The sequence below is a fragment of the Pan troglodytes genome, chromosome 4 (assembly GCF_028858775.2).
Source record: "Pan troglodytes isolate AG18354 chromosome 4, NHGRI_mPanTro3-v2.0_pri, whole genome shotgun sequence".
Taxonomy (NCBI): Eukaryota; Metazoa; Chordata; class Mammalia; order Primates; family Hominidae; genus Pan; species Pan troglodytes.
This window is the reverse complement of record NC_072402.2, coordinates 145,245,473-145,251,472: the sequence shown is the minus strand read 5'-3', so window position 1 is coordinate 145,251,472 and position 6,000 is coordinate 145,245,473.

Genomic DNA, 6,000 nt, shown 5'->3' with positions numbered 1-6,000 from the left:
CCTTTTCCTCTTGTGACAACACTTATTACAGTCTGAGCAGCATTGTATTGGAATATTTGTCTTATCTATTGTATTGTAAACTTCCCCAACACCTTGCATATTCCCTGGCACAAAATAAGTTCTCAATAAATATGTAATGAATTGACTAAATGGGCTATTTCCCTTTTATTATTCTAACAGGGTCCTCCTCTCCTCTTAGCTGGGAGAGCGTGAACTTGGCTCAGCATTTGGGGAGTGTGAACTTGGCTCGTTAGCATTTACATTATTTTAGGACAAAAAAACACAATTAGTCAAAAATCAGACTACAATATATATTTTTGTAGATGCAATTTTTAGAGCCAAAAAAAATTCCTTCTTTATGACTAGTCATTTTGTAGTGTATTATTTGAGTGTGTGGTAATATTGAATTTTTATAAGAAATAAGCGATTTAACAAGTTAACATTGTACTTTAAGTGTTAAAACAATTTCTAGTAACCAGTCAACATTAAGAATTATTAAGTACATTGTTAGATATCACATAGTCAAAGCTGAGTATTTCTTTTAAGAAAGGCTGAATAAGGTTAATTCAAAAGTTCTTTACAAGAACACGGTTCTTTACAAGAACAAATTTCTAAGTGGTTCTTGGATTTCATTCAATGTCTTCAAAGGAAAAAAACGAACAAGCAAACTTGATTGCTATGTCATCAGGTATACTAAAATTTGGGGAGAGTTTTATTTTTATAGTAGATTTTAGCCAAAAGGGAAAGAAGCAATGGGAAAGTTACATTTTTAATAAAATTAGATCTATTTTCCTCATGGGATATTTTCATGTATGCTTTTTACTGAATTAAAGACTTCTCAGAATCCAGATGTAAAAATTAGTGGTTGTAAAAATCCAGATGGTGAAATTAATCATCATTATATGATTTATGATTATATTTCAATTACTGATTATTGAATTTTAATAAGTAATTATAAACTTACCATCCAATGTCAACAATTATATCCCTAACAATGAATAATCCACTTAACAATATTATATTCTTATTTTATTTTGTACAAGGGTAATTGCCAAGGCCTATATCCACCAGACTTACTGCAAGACCATAGACAACTTATAAATCCTATCCCCATCTCTTAAGTCACTCAATTTTTTAGTTTGAGAATTAATATTTAGTTACAATTTTAAAATAAATTATAGATAAATTATTATATTAAAGATAAAACACTGCACCAGACAAATAATCCAGTATAATATTTGCATAGTATTTAACCCTAGGTTTTCTACTACAAATGCTGCTCCTAACATATATTCAATACGTGTTTGATTTTAAGAATTTTAGATTAGTCAGATCTTAATATGCTCTAGTTACGCCAACAACTGATTAATCAACCTATTGCAAAAGACTGCAATGTATATTTTCACAGGTGTAACATTTACAGCCAAAAATTCCCTACTGGTAAAACTAATCATTTTGTAGTATATTATTTGAGTGTATGGTCATATTGAATTTTTTTGATAAAAAATAAACACTTCAGCAAGTTAACATTGTACTTTAAATGTTAAATGTTAAAACAATTCCTAGTGGCCAGCCAACAGTAAGAATTATTCAATAAATTATTAGACACTGCATAATCAAAGCTGAGTAAATTCTAATATGAGCTCTGCTAAAAAATTAATCATTTAAAAATATATTTGTATCTTATTATTTTTAGTATATTTTTATGTAAGTTTTATACATGCATTTGGCTACATCTTTTGTCTAAGGGTGTCTTCAGGGGACAAATGTCTAAGAGTTTTACGATTAGAATAGAAGGTAATCTGATTTGGTTTCCCAAAATACATTTTTAACTTTGGTAACACCTAAGACTGATTAGTAATCATTCCCTACATACTACATAGAGTTCTACCACTGAAAAACAAAAATTCCAGATAACACTAATTCAACATGTGTTTATTGCTTACCTGTTGATCACAGAAATTGGGGCCAGGCACTGAAGCAAATAAAACAACATTTGTGAAGAACAGTTAGAACCTGGCATAAAACATCTCACATTTTTTTCAGCACCACAGCTTTTTATTTTCATTTTGTTGATAAGGGAAGAGAAATAAAGAGCTCGTGTAGTTCCCCCAAATTCACTCAGTTAGTGGTGGACTCAGAATTCTGGTCCAGATTTTCCGACTTCTGATCCCATGCTTTTCTCATTCATTCCACATAAATACTGTGCTATTTCTTAATAAGACATGGAAAGTGGAGCTACACAATTGGACTAATTGTCTGAACATATTTCCTTCATGTATCCAATATAAATTATTCTAAAAGCTTGGAAACATTGAAGGGATCCTATTTCCTATCCCTTCATCTTAATTAGGAAAGATCTGGAGGAATAAGGCATTCCAGGGAGCTGCCTGGACAGGGAATTATTTATTAACCAAAAAATAAAATCAGACAAAAGCATTGGGTTAAAAAGTCATTATCAATACATTTATGTTTTCTGAATGTATGCATAACCAAAAAATTCTCAATGAAAGAATTATTTGCCATGTTTCAATTTTTTCCTCTCATATCTTTCAGTATTTGTCATTTGTACCCTGGCCTGTTTGCCGCTTATATTGGAGCCAGGATGTGCCCTCATCTCTGGAGTCAGCAAGTTTCTGTCTGGAATGAAAGGAGCTTCTCTTTTCAGACTGTCATCTTACTTGACTACCTTTCTTTGCACATTACTTAGTTTAGTCTCAAGGGAATACTAAAATCAAAGGTATCCTTTTAAAGGTTAAATCTAAGTTTCTTGAGCCACTTAAGCTTCATAGTAACAACAATATTCCCAATAAAAGAAAAATAGTTGGCTTTCTAGCCTGTCTCAAACACACTATTGGTTGATTAAGAAGCACAGAGTTCTGAAGACACATCTTTTAGAATTTGGATTGAATTTCTGCCCTGATATGAATTATGATTACTTTTATTTTAGGAGGGGAAAACCTAATGTTATTGTTGTAAGCCTCAGCTTTCCAGGAGTGAAGGACTTCTGTACATCATTATTGGCCAAGGTTTATTCTCAAATGCAAATAATTAAACTAAGACAATAATTTACTTGGTAAGGAAAACAAGCTTAAAAATCCAAATTAATGGATCAGTTTCCAATAGATAGCAAACTTTAGAAAAATGTGAATGATTAATATAGGTTAGTCGTTGTTATTCAGACAGAACAAGAAAAAGAGAAAAGGAAAGGGGTACCAAGAATATCTGAACTCTGTAATATTTTATTAGCTAAAAACATATGAAAATATGATGAAAAGTTAACTAGACTGTGAGTACATGGGCATTTGCTAAACTACTCTCTGCTTTTCTGGACTTTCAAATTGTCATTGAAAAGGAAGGAAGGAAGGGAGGGAGGGAGGAAGGAAGGGAGTGATAAACAAGGAATATGTTATTGTTATTTTTATCTTTGAATAGTAACAGGTAAGAGAGAATCATTTTATTTTAAATAATCAGGATGAGATTGTTACAAAAATAATGTAAAACCAATAAGAATGTTTTGTAAATGGGCAAAAAACATAAACAATAACTGGAAAAATAACGGTACATTTAAAAAATCTTGGAAACATTTGAGCCATTTTGATTGGCAAAGAGGTGGGACAAGTTACAGGCTTGGCTTTTTTTTTTTTTTTTCCTGTTACATCCTGTAACTCGCTTTATCATCTGGCCCTTACTTAGAGATTTTCATTTAGGAGATTAAATTGTACCTGTGAGCCTGCATCAAGGAAACTAGAGGATTAGAGCATTTTGAAATGAATATCTCTATTATTGTATCGGTCAGCAGCTACTTTAAAATTTATCTTCTTCCCACTTAGGGTCAAAGAAAATTCTGTTTTTGGAACTGGCTTTCGAACATTTGAGAATGTTAAAATCAAAGAGAGATGCTCAGTGTGTAAAATTGGGAAGGAAACCCCAACAACTCCCCACCAGGAAGGTGATTATGTCATGTCCTATTAACTAATCCTTTCGTGGAAAGGATTTACTTCAAGGACATTTGTAAGCCCTCATTTCACACTCTCGCCATAATGATCATTTTCCCACTCAGCTGTCCAGCTGCTGAAATACTTTGCACGAGGTGACAATTTGACTCTGATGAGAGGCCTGATTTTATTTTATTTTTGTTTTTCACTTTAGATAATATATCTGCCTAATCGAGTAGCGAGATAAAAGCTTGGGTCAATAATTTTCCATTGGCAATTTTTACCATGCTCAGTAAATAAATTTCTATCTAAAACAACATCCTGGACACATATTTAAAAATAACATTCTTTATGATTATAAATGTAACTCACACTTACTATAAAGACTTTGAAAAATATAGAAATGCATGAAGGAAGAAACTAAAACTTACCTGTAATCCTACGAGTTACGCTCTGCTAATATTTTGATATATATTCTTGTAGGTTTTTCCCCTACATGTATATATTTTTATAAAAGCAGATGTTTTCTGCATGTACAATTAACATTATTGAAAATATTTTATAATATTGTTTTAACATTGTGCATATATTTGAAAACAACTTGTTTTTAGGTTTTAGGTTTGTAACTATTGCCTTAAATGTGGCTTTGTCAGAATTAACACTTTGTTCACCAAATATTGAGCTGAAATTAAATAGTGGCCTGCCAGGAAAATTCATAGGGTATGATGGAGGTATATGGAAAATGACAGTCATTTTTAACATACATATCCAGCATTATTACAGTATCAACTTGTTCCATAAAATCCTGCAAAGTTAAAGTTACAGGGCACCATCAAGCTCATTGCAAAGTCTCTGTGATATTAATAATATATCTATACTTTTAGGAAATGAGAGACTAATATTTATTGGGCACCTACTGTATGCCAGGCAGAATGCTGAACATTTTGCAAACACTGCCTTATGTATATATGGCATCTCTCCATGAAAAATTAGATTTCTAATCCCCATGTCCATCAAAATTGGGACAAGATAATGTAGGTTCAAATTCCTGCAACTCAAAGAAAGAAAAGAAGGAGGGTAGGTTTTGATTAGAATTATTTAAATTAACTGATAAGGTAAACTGTATAACTCCTCTATTTTCTTCTTATTTTGAGGATAGAGGCATAACCTTAGTGAGAACTAAAATTTTATCTCCTGTTGGGTAGACTTTGCCTTATAAGAATGCAATGTGATTGGGCGCAGTGGCTCATTCCTGTAATCCCAGCACTTTGGGAGGCCGAGGCAGGCAGATCACCTGAGATCAGGAGTTCGAGACCAGCCTGGCCAACATGGCAAAACCCAATCTCTATTAAAAATACAAAAAATTAGCCGGGCATGGTGGTGGGTGCCTGTAGTCCCAGCCACTTGGGAGGCTGAGGCAGGAGAATCGCTTGAACCCTGGAGGTGGAGGTTGCAGTGAGCCGAGATCGCACCCTTGCACTCTAGCCTGGGCCACAGAGCAAGACTCCATCTCAAAAAAAAAAAAAAAAAGCAAAGCAATTTATTTTTGCATAAAATGTATTCTGTGTGCTGCCATATCAGGATTGCTTGGTGCATGTCATTGCTTTCTGGGGAGGAGTTTCTGCCTTCTGCTGATCTAGAGGTAATAGAAGATGCCTCCGGAATACGTTTTCCTAGAGTTATAATCGGATATGCTATGTGCTCACATCACAAGTCATCTCAATACAAAGTGCCATATGATTTACTTCAGTTACAGGAAATGCAGATTTGATTTGGCGTGTGACAAGTTCAAAGCACTATTTTCTTGCCCGCATTACAGAAATAGTTTGCTGTTTGTATATTGTTTTAGATAACCCCTTCCCTGGGTGGTCTGACTTACAGTATCTATAGACATACTGTTGCTCTTGTGTTTGTGATTGTCACAAGTAATGTATCCTCTGTCTTACTAGAAAGGGACATGACAAAATTGCCATGTGTTCATGGGGCTAATACCTTTGCTTGGAGTCGAGTGGTCTGATATTTCCTTATGTGAGTGTTTGCCTTAACCAAAGTTAACTTCTGT